This window comes from Miscanthus floridulus, chromosome 3 (genome assembly GCF_019320115.1).
Source record: "Miscanthus floridulus cultivar M001 chromosome 3, ASM1932011v1, whole genome shotgun sequence".
NCBI lineage: Eukaryota > Viridiplantae > Streptophyta > Magnoliopsida > Poales > Poaceae > Miscanthus > Miscanthus floridulus.
In genome coordinates this window covers 118498728-118516219 of record NC_089582.1, presented here as the reverse complement: position 1 = coordinate 118516219, position 17492 = coordinate 118498728, and the positions used below count along the sequence as shown (strand labels likewise).

The 17492-nt window shown below is 57.5% G+C and overlaps 1 pseudogene; it reads right to left on the bottom strand.

Moving 5' to 3' along the window:
- Positions 1-13067: 13067 nt before the first annotated feature.
- Positions 13068-14929, bottom strand: LOC136546651 (uncharacterized; annotated as a pseudogene).
- Positions 14930-17492: the final 2563 nt, after the last annotated feature.

Sequence of the window (17492 nt, the reverse complement as noted above, 5' to 3'; positions counted from 1 at the left end):
GGAGGGAGCACTGCGGTATATGTTGTCAGGTTCCACGGTAAATAGAAACACTCAAAATGTAATTACTCTGGCTGATATGCCTCACATTGCAGCAAGAATTTTGTAATGCTATGTGGAGGAGAATTTAGAAAAAGAATACAATAATGTAAATATAACAGACTAATATAACTTTAATTGTCTATATTTACACAAAAAAAATGTACAAACTTCATTCCGATTTAGTTATAAAATCGAAAGTGTATGTTGAGAATTTAAGTAAGTCAAGATATGGGAGCACACATAGTTTATCTATTTAAATTAAGTCAACATATAGCTAATTTCTTGAGAGAGAGAGAGAGAGGTGCACACGCTAAGTCACTAGCAATTGGGACAGCACATGAGGTGAGGATAGCTCACAAGACACGTAGCACGAATAGATGCATCCCATGCCCAGCTTCTTCCTTCACCGTAATTCTTATCTCCAGTCCCGCTCGTCGTATTATCCTCAAAATCGCTGCCTCCCATGCCCACCTCCTCCTACCCCTCCCCGAGTCTTCCATTGCAAGGGCCCATCGCTGCGACCGCGGGGAATAGATGCATCCAAGTGCATCCTCCCAGCTTCCTTTTTGACTTAGACATGAACGCCACACAGGACGAGGATGGTGGTTGACTGGTTTAACATCCCCTCCGCTCATGCACACATGTGCGGAGATTGATAAGCGTGTGTTCTATTCTCACGCACATCAACGGTGATGGTGAGCATGAAGCCACAGCTCCCCATCGCTATCACGAATGTTAGGTACTACTAGTTTTTGCTTCATTCTAGTTTGGTTCGTGAAGACATCGTTGACGCATCTTAGTCAACCCGGAGGATTTCGTTGGCACGTGAGGGGTCACAAAAAGCGTGGAAAAGAGTCTTCACATAGGAAGAGGCTGCCAAGCACGCGAAAAAGAGGACGTATGGTGAGTGAGGTTGTGATTCTAACTTTAGCGACCGAGGTTTTTCTGGTTGGGGAACCACTAAATCTGAAGAGACACACGTTCCGTTGAAGATATTTCTAATCTAATAATAACTATACTTATCTTTACAAAATGATTTAGCTCTGCTCTTAAAGTTGCTCTAAGCTGTCGCCAAAAGCCAAATTATTTTCGGTCGATTTCGTTATCTTGAGTTTGGAGACTAACGGTCAATGCTTTTAGTTGCTTTTTGCTTATCGACGGGACGGTCAATGCTTTAGCCGGCGAGGAGTGGGCGAGTGGCCCCACCTACTGACCCACGCCCGCACCGGTCTCTCGCCGCCGTATCGGCGATGTGCACGGGGGCCACGAGCATTGGTCTGACACTCGGCCGTTCCCACCGGTTTGCGCCGCTGCTCCCCGCCTCCCCATGCTCGCCTCTCTGCTAGACTGCCAGTCTACCACTCACCAGATCTATCGCGCCAACGCGTCGCGGGAGCGTCGTCTCGCGGGCATTCCTGCGCGGTCGCGACCAAGCCACGACGGCGAGGGAGGGAATGTACGACGCCGTCCGGTCCCCCACCCTCCTCCCCATTCCCACCGCAGTCCATGGACAGTGGAGGGTTCCCGGAAGCAACGCGCCAGTGGCAGGTACCCGCAAAACCCCTTTCCCCTACCTTCGCATCCCCCCTTCTCCCTTGCAACCCCACAAACTGAAAAGACGATGCTCTTCGCTTGGAGTTTTCAATTCAAAACACAAGTGGACCAAAGCGCCAAATCGGATAGAATTTGCACGGCACTGTCCCCAATCCGTGATCGCCATCGAAATGTGGGCGGCTTTCAGTTTGCTGTTGCGTCCGTCTCCATGTCGGCCCGTTCAGGGGGCAGCCGCGGGCCGCGTGACGGCTGCTCGTGGCCAGGGAATACTCGATTGTGAGGTCCTCACCTGGTCATCCTGACCCACTTACGGCGTGCTCTCGGTTTCACTCCTTAGCACGAATCATACGGCTCTGTTGCCCTGTCATGCAACTCCCCTTCACTGCAACTTCCCTTCACTGCAATTTGGCTGACGCATAGCTGTCTTACGATACGACATGGCATGGACACCTTCAGAAAAATACTGTTCCGGCTAAAAATTTATGATCGTTTATGACAAGCCACAGCCAAACGAATAGGCTGCTTGTCTCAGTTTCTACTTTCTAGCATCAATTCAACAGGACATTCAATTATTCTTGTCATATACTCCCAGCAGCTCTCCTGCTGTGTTTTTCCCTTATAAAGTACACTTCATAACCTTTTGAACTACCTGGAGGATAAGTCAAGCTTCCTCTTGAGTCTTGCCAATCATACCAATAATTTCTCGGTACAAAATCTAGCTTGTGCTGTGTTGACACTGAATTGAGGTATCCTGATCCTTCGGCAGTCTCACATTCTTTGGGATCTATGTCGTGCCACACACGTCAACTTCCAGAACAAAGCCAATGAAAGTGTGAGAGGCACACAGCAACATGAGTTATGTTGCTGTTGCTGCTGCTGTTGTTATTATTATAGATTCATCGTCAAAATCTAATCGAGCAAGCTAGATTGAATCATTGAGCTATTCTTATATAATATGCTCTTGTCTGTTTTGTTAGTGTTGATCTCTCCGGCTCGGCCCAACGGCCGAGTTGGGCCTTGACCTCGCGCCCTGATCGGGGGCGTCCAACCCTACATGATTGGTGGTGTAACACCCTCAGTACATGTTACACTGTACAATCTTTTGCTAAAACACTGCATGAGCATCATATTTATGTGTGAGTGTATGAATTATAGTGTGTAAATCAATTTCTGTGACTTGAAACGTTCATCGGAAACGCGAAACGAAAGTTACATTCCATGTCGCGTTTTATCACTTAGGGTTTCAAACGAATTTTTATTGAACGAGAATGCTATAGAATGCATATATAAAACTTTAATAAAGTTTGTAGTATAAGATTCGTAGGTGACGATGAAATACATGCGATCGAGAACAGGAGTCACTAGCTATCTTACATAATGGCTTGGAAATCACATTCGACGCAAAACCGATCAAGATGTAGTCACATTTCTTAAGTTAGAAAATGGTTCGACGAAGCTAAGTTCGGTAATTTTTGTAGAGGAATCGGGCTAAGTAGTGGCATGGTCTTAGGGTGTGTTCTAGTAGCTTGACATACCACATCGAGTGTTAAATAGTTGGTTTAGCAATTGAAGCATTGAGATGGATTTTTGGGATGCTTTAAAAAGCGTGCAAGACACGTTTCTGAACGGTAGCAGCGTCTGGCCGTGGTCACCGTGACTTGGCCGGCGTCGCCGCTTGCCACGTGTGCACCCGTGCGCGCCGTCACGCGTGCTTCGCACCACCACTGCCGCACTCATGCACGCACTCACACACGCAAGCACCCACGCACGCACGCGCACGCCGTGCCCGGCGTCCTGGCCACTCGGCCACCACCACCGTCGTCGCGGGCCCGCTGCCCTGGCTAGTCCACTGTCGCCGCTTCATCGTGTCGCCGACTCCGTGCGTCGCGTCACCGCGCTGCTGCTAGCCGTGGCCGCTTGTGCGAAGTCGCCCGCGTGCGCTCTGCCATCGCCGTCGTGTCTGCCTGGCCGCTCTGCCGCCTCGCGTTCGCCTGTGCGGTACCATGCGCTCGTGGCCACACTTGGCTTGCTGCGGCCGTCACCTGGCCCTGCCCGTATGTCACCTTGCCGCGCGTGGGCTTGCCCCGCCTGCATTGCCACCATGTCCGCTTCGATGCGACGCTGCGCTGATCGACACCAGCCACTGCGGTGCACAGGGCCGAGCCACCGCCGTCGGTTTGCGATTTATGGCCGTGCGGCCCACTGTCCTGAGCGCATTTGGCTATTTCCCCAGTGGCTTGTAGCACATGCGCGTTTGTGCACCGTTTGATAGCCACGTCATGCCACGGTAGCGATGGGCCAAGCCATGCCGCCCATCCCCTGTTCCTCTGTCGCCATGGTCGTTGGACCCATACTTTCAATTCGGGTCAATGGAGGCACCTCGGTCCAATTAACCCTGTCCACAACTCCGTCGTGTAGTCAGCCAACCACCTGACCCTAGCTTGCTGTGAGCCTTGCCGTGCCATGCTCCAATTTGGAGCTTCCGTCCCGCCGGGTCAATAAGATCGTGTCGGTATGCGTCGACGGCAAGCCCCCTCTCTAGAGTTGCTCGCATTCAATTTGTTGCACGACCAACTTCGCCTCCACCTACTCATCACCCTACGCACCCTTGCCAAGTCGCTACCACCCTCTAGCCTCACCTGACGCAGCCTTGCCACCGCAGCGCACCACCGCACCATTCGTGCACACACGGCCAGCTCGGCCCGGGCCACCTCCGGTCGAACCGCCACCTCGTCTAGGTCTGTGGTGAGTGCCTGGAGCTCACTCGATGCCCTAATTACCCCAGTATTATTGTAACTCACCGGAACGTCACCGCCGTGATTGCAGGAGCTTCGCCGCTGTGGACCGGCCTTACTACGGTGTCCCAGCTCGCGCTTTCTTCACCCAACGTCTCACGCTCGCGCCTAGGTAGATATCGGCTCGCATCTGGGGGCGGGGAGGGACTGGGCTGGCCAACGTAATCGCCCGATGCCAGCGCCGCTGCGTCGGTGCACGCGGGGGGCCCGAGGGTATGGCCATGGTAAAGATGGAAAGGGGGAGGGGCGTAGTTGTAAGATAGCAGACTGGCGGAATAGTGCTCGCATGATTACCGGATAGGCCGAGGGCATTTTTGCAAGATGACCGGCGCGCGCGGGTCGTCCCCGTCGTGGGCCATCGTCGCGCGGACTAAGCCGCGCCGTGCGTCACGTGCGCGCGCGCGTTGCGCCTGAGTGGGCCGAGCCACTCGCGCTTTGAGCCGCGCGGTAGATTTAGGTTTTCCATTTTCTAGTAAGGTAATAAATGTTTATTCAATTTAGTTTGGAGCTGAACTTTGAAAATTTATAGTAAATTTTATAGATGTCCAAAAATAGTGAAACAAAATTTGTTAGGTTCACAAAAATGCTATCTATCCGTTGGTGTTGTTAGTTTACAGTTAGCTGTGATAATGATAGGTGCATAAATTCAATTTAGAGAGCTTAGTATTATTTAGCTTAATATTTGTATGAATTTTTGTGGCAAATTGATGATAGCTTTAGCCATGAAATTTTTACAGTAGATTCATTAGATTATTATTAGCTTATTGTAATTTTTTGTAGCCCTAGAGTAGGTTGATAAATAGAGTAGCTAGTACCTCTTGTTTTATCATATATATAGAGTAAATCGGTATTAAGAGTAAGACTACCTTTAGTTGCTAAGATAATATGTCATACTTCATATTTGTTAGGGGTAACAGTAGGTAATTTAGCACCTTAGTCGGTAGAACTAGCTTAGTAGCTTGATAGATGTATTTTTATTTTAAGAGTTGCTGTTGTCATATTATTAAGTGTTGCATCATCATTTCATACATGTAGATCATGAGTTGGTAAAGTACAGGACTATGAGGAGATTATTGAAGAGTACGAGGAGAAGGTTCTCGTACAGGAGGGAGTCCCGGAGTCGTTCGTTGCTGGCTTTGTTGACCCACGGCCTGCCCAAGGCAAGCCTCGGTGCATAACCCCTATTTTTGAATGATTACTGAATATATATGATGTGCATTTATATTACAGGTGTCGGTGTTTTGGAACCGGGGGTCCCTCAACCAACGGGTGAATTTGTACTGCGTGTCCCTAATCCCGGATGGTGATGCAAAGAGACACAAGGTTTATACTGGTTCGGGCAATCGAGGCCCTACGTCCAGTCTGAGAGATTGATCTTGTATTCCTTGCACCGGAGTGCTCGTAGTAGGGGGTTACAAGCTGAGTGAGAGAGGGAGCTAGCCCCAGGTCTCGGCGAGGGTGGCGCGAACTGCTTGGGACGTTGCTCCCAAGCAGCGTGGAAGTGCGTGGTTCTATCGGTGTGTTTGGTCCTTCCGCCCCCCCAGAAATGGCCCTGGCTACCTCCTTTTATAGTTACAAGGAGGAAGCGAGAGGTACATGAGAAGGCTACTATTTGCTGACGTATTCCGCTCCCTGAAGCAGTATGGCGTCGTGGGAGTTCCAGTCGATGTCTAGTCGGTATGGTCTTCAAGGCTGACGACATGCTGCGCTCTTGTACTTTTGTTGACTTGGTGAAATGCCGAGGCCTGGTGGCTGCTGTAGTAGGCTGTGTCGAGACCTATCGCGCTGAGACCGAGACCCACTGTGCTGAGGCCTGCTGTGCCGAGGCCTTTAGCGGGTGGCAATGTGAGGTCTGGGCGGCCATCGCCGATAGTTGATTTGGGCGGAACAGTGCCGAACATGCGTCTACAGGATACGGTGCCCTGTATCGTCAGTAAGGGATGGTAAAAAGGCGATTTGACCGTTGTCCTGTCGTGGCATACTGCCGATCGTGACTTTCGTAGTGAGGGCAGCTGGGTGCATTAATTGGATGCGATAGCCTGCCAGAGTGGCTTTTGAGGTGGAGGTGACGAGATTGCGGGACGAGCCCAGCCTCGGGCGAGGCGGAGCATGGCCAGTTCGCCCGAGGCCCTACCGGGAGTCTCGGGCGAGGCGGAATCCGAGGCTCATCGGGGGTCTCGAGCGGGGCGGAGCGGTTGGTTCGCTGGCCCCGAGGTCACAGGAACCCGGTTCTGACTCCCCACGTCGTGTCCGTCCTTGGTGCAGGAGTTTAGGCAGCACAGTAGCCGGTAACCCTTGCATAGTCCCGTCGTGGATGGCAGGGTGCTGACGTGACGGAGGTCTGGTCTGCCACGTCGCTGCACTGCGCCGTCGTATGATTTGTCGGAGTGGTTGAGCGCCTCGATGGGACGTGCGGAAGTGACACGCTGGTCGTACTCGGTCTTGCGCGTCGTGGGGCTCCAGTACGGCTTGATGCAGGACATGGCGGGCGACGTGCGGGTTGCCGTGTAATGACGTCGTAGGGGGCAGCGGCTATGCCGTGGCCGAGCCATCGCGGGGGGCTCGGTGGTCATGGACCCTCAGGCTGCCGAGCCCGTAAAGCAAACTGTCGAGGTCCTTAGGGGGAGTTATTGCCCTTGGGTACTGATTCCGAGGCTACAGTAGCCCAGATGTGGCTCCCCACGCTGCATCGTCCTCGGTGCAGGAGTTGGCAGCATAGTGAGGCATGGGCGTCACGGTGGTTAGTACAGTGGCGGGTAACCCCTGCCCAGTCCTGCCTCCTGTCCCATCGGCCATTCTGCTGTACTGTGCCGGGCGTGCGGCTGTTGTCAGGGGCAGCAGTTGGCTGAGTTGTCGTGACACGACGTTTTGCCAGAGGGACGGGAGAAGGAAGAGGTGGCGGAGTGCTGCCGAGTCCGCCTTGCGCGAGACAGAGGGTCGGTGGCCCGGCCGAGGCCTTTGACGGGGAATCGGCCGAGGCCCGTGGTGAGGGGGCCTCGGGCGAGTCGGACAATTGGCCGAGGCCGGCAGCGTTTAGCTGGTTTCGATCTTTACGAAGTCTAAGCAGTCGTTTTTTGGATCTTGCTTAGGGTACCCCTTCTCGCGGTATCCGACAGTAGCCCCCGAGCCTTGGGGGGAGTGGAGGCACTCCCCCTGAGGTTCTGACGAGAGTTGGCTCTTGATAGTTCCTGTCGGGATGGTGTTTTGTCTTCGAGGTTTCGGTGGGTGCGCGCGAGCGCACCCGCCGGGTGTAGCCCCCGAGGCCCTGGAGGAGTGTTTCCACTTCTCCAGGGGCTTTTTTCTCTTTCGAGTGGGGAGTTACATTGTGTTTGCCGGGCCCGTGGGTGTGAGTTCGGATCGCAGGGCCTCGACGATGTTGCGGGAAGAGCCCCTTAGCCTCCGCCTGGAGCGAGAGGGCCGTCAGGGGTTCACCCGGCTTTTTGTACGACCCTCGCGCTTCCTTTTCGCTCGGAAGGAGGGTTTGTATTGCCGAGCCCCCTCGTGTGTGAGCCCAAGTCGCTGGGTCCCGGCAAAGTGTCGCAGGAAGAGTCCCTTAGCTTCTGTGCGGAGCAAGAGGGCCGTCAGGGATTCTCCTGACTTTTTATTCGACCCTCGCGCTTCCCTTTCGCTCGGAAGGAGGGTTTGTTTTGCCGAGACCCCTCGTGTGCGAGTCTGAGCCGCTGGGTCTCGGCAAAGTGTCGCAGGAAGAGTCCCTTAGCCTCTGTGCGGAGCAAGAGGGCCGTCAGGGATTCTCCTGACTTTTTGTTCGACCCTCGCGCTTCCTTTTCGCTCGGAAGGAGGGTTTGTATTGCCGAGTCCCCTCGTGTGCGAGCCCAGGTCGCTGGGACTCGGCAACGTTTTGCAGGAAGAGTCCCTTAGCCTCTGCGCGGAGCGAGAGGGCCGTCAAGGATTCTCCTGACTTTTTGTTCGACCCTCGCGCTTCCTTTTCGCTCGGAAGGAGGGGTGGAAGATGCCACGCTACCCTCGGTGGGCGCGAGCGACGGCATTTCCGGTGAGCTGTTATCGGGTAAGTCCGAGTGGAGGCCCGTACCCCGTTCGCTGGGGGTCGGCTAGCGGTCCGGAGACGCGCTCCAAGAGTACCGGAGGGTTTCTCTAGTGGGTGCCGAGGCCGTTCGCTGGGCCTCGGTGGCTCGGTGCCTCCCTACGGTGGGATCCCATTCGGAGACTTCCCTGCCGGTCTCGGACACGACACAGGGCATCCCAAGCGTCTCGCTTGCTTGGGCCTCGGCCTCGCATAGGCTCGCCCGTAGTCGCCCCTGACTCTGTTGTCCTGGGGCGGCTGTCGAAACCCCTGAGGGCCCAGCCTTCGAACCCCTGGACCGTAACGGGCTCGGTGCCTGGTTCCTTTGCCTGAAAGGAATTGGGTGGGGGTTACCTCTCTCCCTGCGGTTAGCAACGGCAGGCGCGCCTTTTGAGGCAGCTTTTTCGGGGAGGTGGAACGGCGCCTGCTGCTGCTGCGGTTGGGCGTGATGTGGCGTCAGTCGACGGGACGTAACTGCACGCGCAATTAATGAGGAGGGAGTGGGCGGTAAGACCGGATCTGGATAACCGCGCCGGATTTCCCGGGGGAAACTTCCCCGATTTCGTCGCCCGGTGGTTTCGATTCGTCCCTGCATAAATACGCAAACAGCCTCGCCCCCTCCCTCCTTACCTTTTCCGCGTTCGCTTTTGCTGCCTCCGTGCCGTCGCTGAGAGCATAGAGCGCCGGGGAAGAGAAGTGCGAGGGCGAGAGATCGAAAGAGAGAGGGAGAGAGATTACCGCCGTAGCAGCGTCCTCCGCCGCGCAATGGCTGGTGGTCCCGTCATCCTCCCGGCGGATCCCTGGGAGCGGTCCGACGTCACCGAGGAGAAGCTGCAGTCGCTCGTGGAGGCCGGTCTTCTTCGCCCGATCACCGACCCCGACGAGCCGGAGTGGATTGCTCCGGGGGACGAGTCGGAGCCGAGGCCGCGCGACGGTTACGTGGTGAGCTTCGTCGTCTTCCACGAGCGAGGCTTCGGGTCGCCGGCGGATAGCTTCATGCGGGCACTCCCGCACTACTATGGCGTGGAGCTGCACAATTTCAGCCCCAACTCCATCGCGCAGGCGGCCATCTTCGTCGCCGTCTGCGAGGGGTATCTGGGGATCGCTCCCCACTGGGAGTTGTGGCTCCATTTGTTCCGAGCGACGTTCACCTCCAAGCCGGGGGGAACGAGGGGGGCTCGGAAGGCGCAGAGGGCCGGCGGCTGCACCCTCCACGTGCGCCAAGACCGGCAGTCCCTCTACATCCCGGCCCAGCTGTCAACGTCCAACCGTCGTTGGTATGACGGCTGGTTCTACCTCCGCAACGACGGCGGAGGACTTCCCCCTTATACTGGGCGGGTTGTAGAGAGTCAACTGGAGAAATGGGGGTACGGCGTCATCAAGGTCGACTAGCCTAGGCTAGAACCGCTCTTGAGGGCCTTGGGGAAGCTGCGTGACTGCGGCCTTTCGGCGGCCGTGGTCATGGCGGCCTTTCACCGCCGGAGGGTGTTGCCGCTAATGGCCCGACGGCGGCGGCTGTTCGAGATGACGCCGAGCGACCCGGTCGCCGGTATCAAGATGTCCGCCTTCGCCCTTACCGATGACGAGACCCTGCGTCGGGTGAGGGAGGCGGTAGACGGGAAGCCGAGGCTCGATGACTTGATGCCGTTCCCGATGCGCCCGTCGCGGGGGTATGTCTCGCTGGTAAGTTGGATGTTGTCGAGGCTTTCGCGTCCTTCTTGTTTTTCGCCTTTTTGGTCTGTTGTCTTACTTCGTCGTTCTCACAGGGGATAAGAGACGTGCGAGGCTCCCCGCCGCCCGTTCCTGAGGACGCCCGGCGGCGATCCGTGAACAGGGCGCGTGCCGAGGAGGAGAAGAAGAAGAAAGATGCCCAGGAGGCGAAGCGCACGAAGAAGATCCTCGCGCGCGAAAAGCTGGACGCCCGTCGCCGGCGCCAGAGGCTCGACGGTCTCCCTTTGGAGCCGTCTCCCTCGTCGTCGGTGTCGGATTCTTCGAGCGACGGCGGTGGGCGCGAGGTGGGGACGGCCTGCCTGGAACACCTCCCCGACATCAGGGAGATGGTTCCCGGGGCGCCGGCAAGGAGCCTGACGCCCCTAGGAGGAGGAGGAGGTGTCCCGGGGCCAGTGGTGGCCCGTCCCGGCGCCGAGGCCGGCACACCCGAGGCGCGGGTGTCGGAGGAGCGTGCCGTCGGCCCGATGGGTTCGACGGTGGAGGTTGAGCGGGTGACGGTGGGGGCGACCCCATTATCTCCGCGAAGGGTCGAGGAGGTGCCGGGGTCCGACGGGGACCAGCTGGCGCTGGTGGACACCGAGGCCGCGCTGCTGCCACCACCGCCGCCGTTGCAGAGGAGGCGGACGGTGTCGAAGCGGTTGCATCCCCGTTCGCGGTAAGCGTCTTTCCTGGTGGAGTCCGCTTCTTGTTTGCCCCTTGGTTGCATGCTGACCTTGGGAGTGTCTTTTCTTGCAGCCAGACGCTTCTGGTGGGAGACCCTCCCTTGGCGCCCCGTAAGGCGCTCAAGGTGAACGTTAGCTCTTCCGCCCATCAGGCAGCGGAGGCGCAGGCAGGCGTGCGACGCGGCGCGGCGTCGGGTGAGGCCATTTCGGAGGAGGCGGCTGCCCAGGAACAGGGGGCCGAGGCGGCCGCGGAGCGAGTGGAGGAGGAGGCTGCCCAGGAACAGGGGGCCGAGGCGGCCGCGAAGGAGGCTGGGGCGTCTGCCATTGCCGAGGCCACTGAGGGCGAGGCCGGAGCCCCCAAGACCTCCGACGTTAGGGCGGTGGACGCCGAGGCCATCAAGGTAGAGATGGCGGAGGCCAGAGCCCTCGGGTCCGTCGAGACCGAGGCGATGGAGGTGGAGACGGGGCAAATTTTGGCGCCGCCCCTGGTTCAGACAATCTCGTCTGATGATTCCTCCCGAGGGAAGGAGGCGGCGGACGTCGAGGCGGCCAGTACCGCGGAGCAACCAGTCCCAGATCCCGCCGAGGGGAGTTCGGCTCTTGTCCGGCTACGGCCCGAGTCTCGCGGGTGGAACTTCCCGCGTGTTTTCTGGCGGGACCAGGCTGATCCCGAGGGGGAGCCTGTGTTCGCCCTTGAGGACGTCGCCGAGGGGGGGCGTTGGGATACCCTCGAGGAGTATCGCCAATTGGCAGTGCGGTCGCTGCAGACAGCGATGACCATTATGGGTCAGGACTTGCCCGGTGTCACGCGGGTAAGTATTTTCCCCTCTCGTGCCGCGTTGTTTTCTCTCCGAGCCCGCTCGCAGTGTTTTGACGTGTGTTTTTTGTTTTGCCTCCTTAGGAGCTCGAGACCCGATCCCTTGGGAAATCGGTGTTCCTGCGAAATGAGAGGGATATCTGGGACCAGCTCCGGCGCCAGAAGGGCTTGCTTGCCGATGCCCAGGGACTATTGTCGGCGCGGAGTGCGGAAGTGGAGGACCTCCGCCTTCGTTGTGCTGACATTCAGGCGGAGTTGGCCATGGCTAAGGAGCAGTCCGCCCCTCTGGTGGCCAAGATCAAGGAACTGGAGGAGGAGCGAGACTCCTTCAGGCTTCGGGCCCAAGAAGCGACGGCCTCTGCGAAGGCTACAGCCGGGCAGCTGGGTGCGGAGCAGAGTGAGCATCAGGCGACAAAAGTCGCCCTGGCAGAGGCTACCAAGGCGGCCGAGGCCTCTCGGGTCGAGGTCTCAGCCTGGAAGGGCAAGGCCGAGGGTAAGTTCCGCTGAACCATGTTCCTCGTTCCATTTGCTCTTTTTGTCCTGGTTCGCGCTTGACTCCTGACCCCTTGTTGCGACGTAGATCTGGAGAAAGAGGCCTCCCAGGCGGCTGAGGCCTCCGTCGCAGCGCAAGCAGCGCTGGATGTTGAGGTCCGGGAGCACGAGGCGCTGCGCAGCGCTGTCTGGTCTGCCTGCGAGGCTCTGGACGTCGAGGAGGTCCAATCAGCTAGCTCCCTTGGGAGCCGCCTCATCGCGTTGAGCGGCCACGTCCGCGAGAGACTCCGAGGGGCGTTGCACACGGGTGTCAAGCGCGCCCTGGCCGTCGTCTCCTCGCACTACGCCATCAACCTCGAGGCTGTCAGCGATGGCTACGTGTTGCCAGAAGATGACGAGGAGGCTGATGCAGAGGTCGTGAGGCTGTTGGAGGCGGCCGAGGCACCTAGCACCGCGTTGGCCAAGCTGTTCGAAGAAGAGGTGGTCCCTCCCGCGCCAGCCGCCGATCCTTGAGCTTTGACCTGGGCCAAAAGGGGCCATGTAACCGGATCGAGTTAGTTGCCGAATCGTGACGTTTTTTGTGGCCGTCGAGGCCCTTAAAGTATTTGCGTATGTGTGCTTCTTAACCATTTTCCATTCTATTTCTAAGTTCGTGCCCTCTGTCTCGATCGCGAAGAAATCCCTCGGAACCTAAGCCGTCCTTCGGCGAAGGGTGGTGAGGGAGCTGCCGTAGCCCAGAGGCGTAGGCCGTTCTCACGACCCGGCCGGCCCTTTGGCCTCCAGACAGGCTTTTGGTCTTTGGGTTTCTTGCGAAGGTCCCGTCGGAGCGCGAGAGAGTTTGGCGTGGAAATTTTCAGAAAAACGGTTGAGAAATGGTGTCCGGGACTTAGGGGGGTTCCCCTTTTTAGCCCCCGAGGGAGGCTCGACTTTGCAGAGGCAGAGCCGAGTCTCCCTTATTGCGTTATAGTGACGTCGAGCCCCTATCGATAGACAACCTCTCTGCAAAGAACTTCCTCGGAACCTAAGCTGTCCTTTGGGCGAAACGGTGGTGAGGGAGCTGCCGTAGCCCAGAGGCATAGGCCGTTCTCACGACTCGGCCGGCCTTTTCGCCCTTGAGACGATCTTTCGGTCCTTGGGTTCTATACAGCCGATTTGTCTATAAGGGGGTTCCTCGAAAGATTATAACAATTAAAGAACGCTTCTTTATTTATTTCGAGAAACAATGTAAACAACGTTTGGAAATTTAAGGGTAGAAACGACGTAGCTGTTCTATGTTCCAAGCGTTGGTGAAGATTTCGCCCTTCTCGTTGGCTAACTTGTAGGTCCCGGGCTTCAGCACTTGAGCGACGATATACGGCCCCTCCCAGGGTGGGGTCAGCTTGTGGCGGCCCTTGTTGCTCTGCCTCAGTCTCAGCACTAGGTCGCCCACCTTCAGGTCCCGGCTTTGGACGCGCCGGGCTTGGTAGCGTCGTAGGGCTTGCTGATACCTGGCTGAGTGTAGTAGCGCGACGTCGCGGGCTTCCTCCAGTTGGTCGAGGGCGTCTTCGCGGGCAGTGCGGTTGCTTTGCTCGTTGTACGCCTGTAGCCTCGGGGAGCCGTATTCTAAGTCAGTGGGGAGGATGGCCTCGGCTCCATAGACCAGGAAGAACGGTGTGAATCCCGTGGCTCGGCTCGGGGTATTTCTTAGGCTCCAGATGACTGACGGGAGTTCGGCAAGCCATTTCTTGCCAAACTTCTTCAACCGGTTGAATATTCTTGGCTTAAGGCCTTGTAGGATCATGCCGTTGGCACGCTCTACTTGGCCATTCGTCCTTGGGTGCCCTACGGCCGCCCAGGCCACCCGGATGTGGTGGTTGTCGCAAAACGTTAGGAACTTGCGCCCGGTGAATTGTGTCCCATTGTCAGTGATGATGGTGTTAGGAACCTCGAACCTGTGGATGATATCCGTAAAGAACAGCACCGCTTGCTCGGATTTGATCTGAGCGATCGGACGAGCCTCGATCCATTTAGAGAATTTGTCGATAGCTACCAGCAGATGGGTATAGCCCCCGGGTGCCTTCTGCAGAGGCCCAACCATGTCCAGTCCCCACACAGCGAACGGCCATGTGATGGGGATGGTTTGGAGGGCTTGGGCCGGGAGGTGCGTCTGTCGAGCATAGTACTGGCATCCCTTGCAGGTGCGTACTAGCTTTGTGGCGTCGGCCACCGCTGTTGGCCAATAGAAACCTTGGCGGAAGGCGTTACCTACGAGCGTCCGAGGCGCCGCGTGGTGCCCGCAGACTCCCGCGTGTAAGTCCTGAAGTAAGGATTGGCCAGCCTCGGTGGTGATGCATCGTTGGAGAATACCAGATGGGCTGCGCCTATATAACTCGCCGTTGCAGAGGACGTAAGTCTTGGCGCGTCGCGCAAGCCGTCGGGCTTCGATTCTGTCAGCAGGAAGCTCTCCTCGGACGAGGCGATCAAGGAGAGGGACTCGCTAGTCCGTTCCTTGGTCGATCTTGGGAGGCTCTTCGTCAATCGCCATCGCCTCGGGCTCGGCTGGCGGGGTCTCGGCGGCAGAGGGGGCCTCGAGCCCTGCGGTGGGCTCGGCCGATGGGTCCTCTTCCGTCGCCGAGGCGTAGTCGACGGACGGCTTGTGGAGGTCTCTGGCGAAGACGTTCGGAGGGGCCGGGGTCCGTGCCGACGCCATCTTTGCCAGTTCGTCCGCGGCCTCGTTGAACTTTCGTGCAACGTGGTTGAGTTCGAGACCGTCGAACTTGTTCTCCAGACGACGTACCATTGCGCAGTACGCCTTCATTTTGGGGTCGTGGCAGCTTGACTCTTTCATCACCTGATCGACGACGAGCTGCGAATCACCCCGTACGTCGAGACGTCGTACTCCAAGTTCGATGGCGATTTGCAGGCCGTTGACGAGGGCCTCGTATTCGGCGACATTGTTGGAGGCGGCGAAGTGAAGCCGGATCATGTAGCGCATGTGTATTCCGAGGGGCGAGACCAGGAGCAGGCCCGCGCCAGCCCCAGTATTCATCAGAGACCCGTCGAAGTACATGGTCCAGCATTCTGATTGGATTTGAACGGGTGGCAGCTGTGTGTCGGTCCACTCGGCTACAAAGTCGGCCAGGACCTGTGATTTGATTGCTTTCCGAGGTGCGAAAGACAAGGTCTCCCCCATGAGTTCGACAGCCCATTTGGCTATTCTTCCCGAGGCCTCCCGGTTTTGGATTATCTCTCCCAGAGGAAAAGACGACACCACAGTCACCGGGTGGGACTCGAAGTAGTGACGCAGCTTGCGTCGAGCCAAGACTATGGCGTAAACTAACTTCTGGATGTGCGGGTAACGTGTCTTAGTCTCGGAGAGCACTTCGCTGATGAAGTAGACAGGTCGCTGGATGGGCAGAGCGTGTCCCTTCTCCTGCCTCTCGACGACTACGGCCGCGCTGACCACTTGGGTCGTCGCGGCGACGTAGAGTAAGAGGTGTTCGCCCTCGGTGGGCGGAACCAGGACGGGGGGGTTGGTGAGCAGTGCTTTGAGCCTGGCGAGGGCTTCCTCGGCCTCGGCGGTCCAAGAAAAGCGCTCGGCCTTTCTCAAAAGGCGGTACAGGGGCAGGCCTTTTTCGCCGAGGCGGGAGATGAAGCGGCTCAGGGCCGCAAGGCATCCCATGACCCTCTGCACGCCTTTGAGGTCTTGGATCGGGCCCATGTTGGTCACGGCCGAGACCTTCTCCGGGTTGGCCTCGATCCCATGTTCCGAGACTATGAATCCTAAGAGCATGCCTCGGGGGACCCCGAAGACACACTTCTCGGGGTTGAGCTTGATGTCCTTCTTTCTGAGACATGTGAAGGCAACCTCCAGGTCGCCGACGAGATCGCCGGCCTTCCTGGACTTGACTACGATGTCATCCACATAGGCCTCAACGGTTCGTCCGATATGTTCGCCAAAGACTTGGATCATGCACCGTTGGTAAGTGGCCCCTGCGTTTCTGAGGCCAAACGGCATGGTTACGTAGCAGTACATGCCGAATGGAGTGATGAAAGAAGTCGCGAGCTGGTCGGACTCTTTCATCTTGATTTGGTGGTAACCGGAATACGCATCAAGGAAGGAGAGGGTTTCGCATCCTGCAGTGGAGTCGACGATTTGGTCAATTCGTGGTAGTGGGAATGGGACTTTCGGGCATGCTTTATTTAGACCAGTGTAGTCCACGCACATCCTCCACTTGCCACTTTTCTTCCTGACTAGTACAGGGTTGGCCAACCACTCTGGATGGGATACTTCCTTGATGAACCCGGCTGCCACGAGCTTCTGTACTTCTTCGCCGATGGCCCTGCGCTTCTCCTCGTCAAACCGGCGCAGGCGCTGCTTTGCCGGCCTGGAGCCTGGCCGGATATCTAAGGCGTGCTCGGCGACCTCCCTTGGTATGCCTGGCATGTCCGAGGGACTCCATGCGAACATATCGACGTTCGCACGGAGAAAGTCGACGAGCACGGCCTCCTATTTGCTGTCGAGGGTGGCGCTGATCTTCAGTCCTCGGCCGTCGGGGACGGCGGGGTCGACTGGGACGAACTTGACGGCCTCCGCGGGTTCGAAGGTCCCGGCGCGCCGCTTGGCGTCGGGAACCTTGCTACCAAGCTGGTCGAGGTTGGCGATGAGGGTCTCGGCCTCCACGATGGCCTCGGCGTACTCGATGCACTCGACGTCGCAGTCGTATGCATGTTCGTACGTGGACTCGACGGTGATGACGCCGTTGGGGCCTGGCATCTTGAGCTTGAGGTAGGTGTAGTTGGGGATCGCCATGAACTTGGCGTAGCACGGGCGCCCCAAGATGGCGTGGTAAGCCCCCTTGAATTCAACTACCTCGAAGGTGAGGGCTTCCTTACGGTAGTTGGATGGGGTGCCAAAGCAGACGGGTAAGTCGATGCGTCCGAGGGGTCGTGTGCGCTTCCCTGGCACGACGCCGTGGAAGGGCGCGGAACCACCCCGAAGCCGTGATTGGTCGAGCTCCAGGAGCTCCAGAGTGTTGGCGTAGAGGATGTTGAGGCCGCTGCCTCCGTCCATGAGTACTTTGGTGAGCCGGGTGTTGCCGATGATCGGGTCGACGACCAGTGGGTACTGCCCGGGGTTTGGAACGTAATCAGGGTGGTCATCCCGGTCAAAGGTGATTGCTTCCCGAGACCAATCGAGGTACCGGGGGGTGGCTACCCTGACCGAGAAGACCTCCCGGTGTTCCCTCTTTCGCTGGCGCGCCGTGAGGCATGCCGAGGGTCCGCCAAAGATCATGAAAGCGTTGCGTACCTCGGGAAACCCATCATCTTTATCACCGTCCCTTTCGCCGGCGCCCCTTTTCCTGGCCTCATCGTCGTCG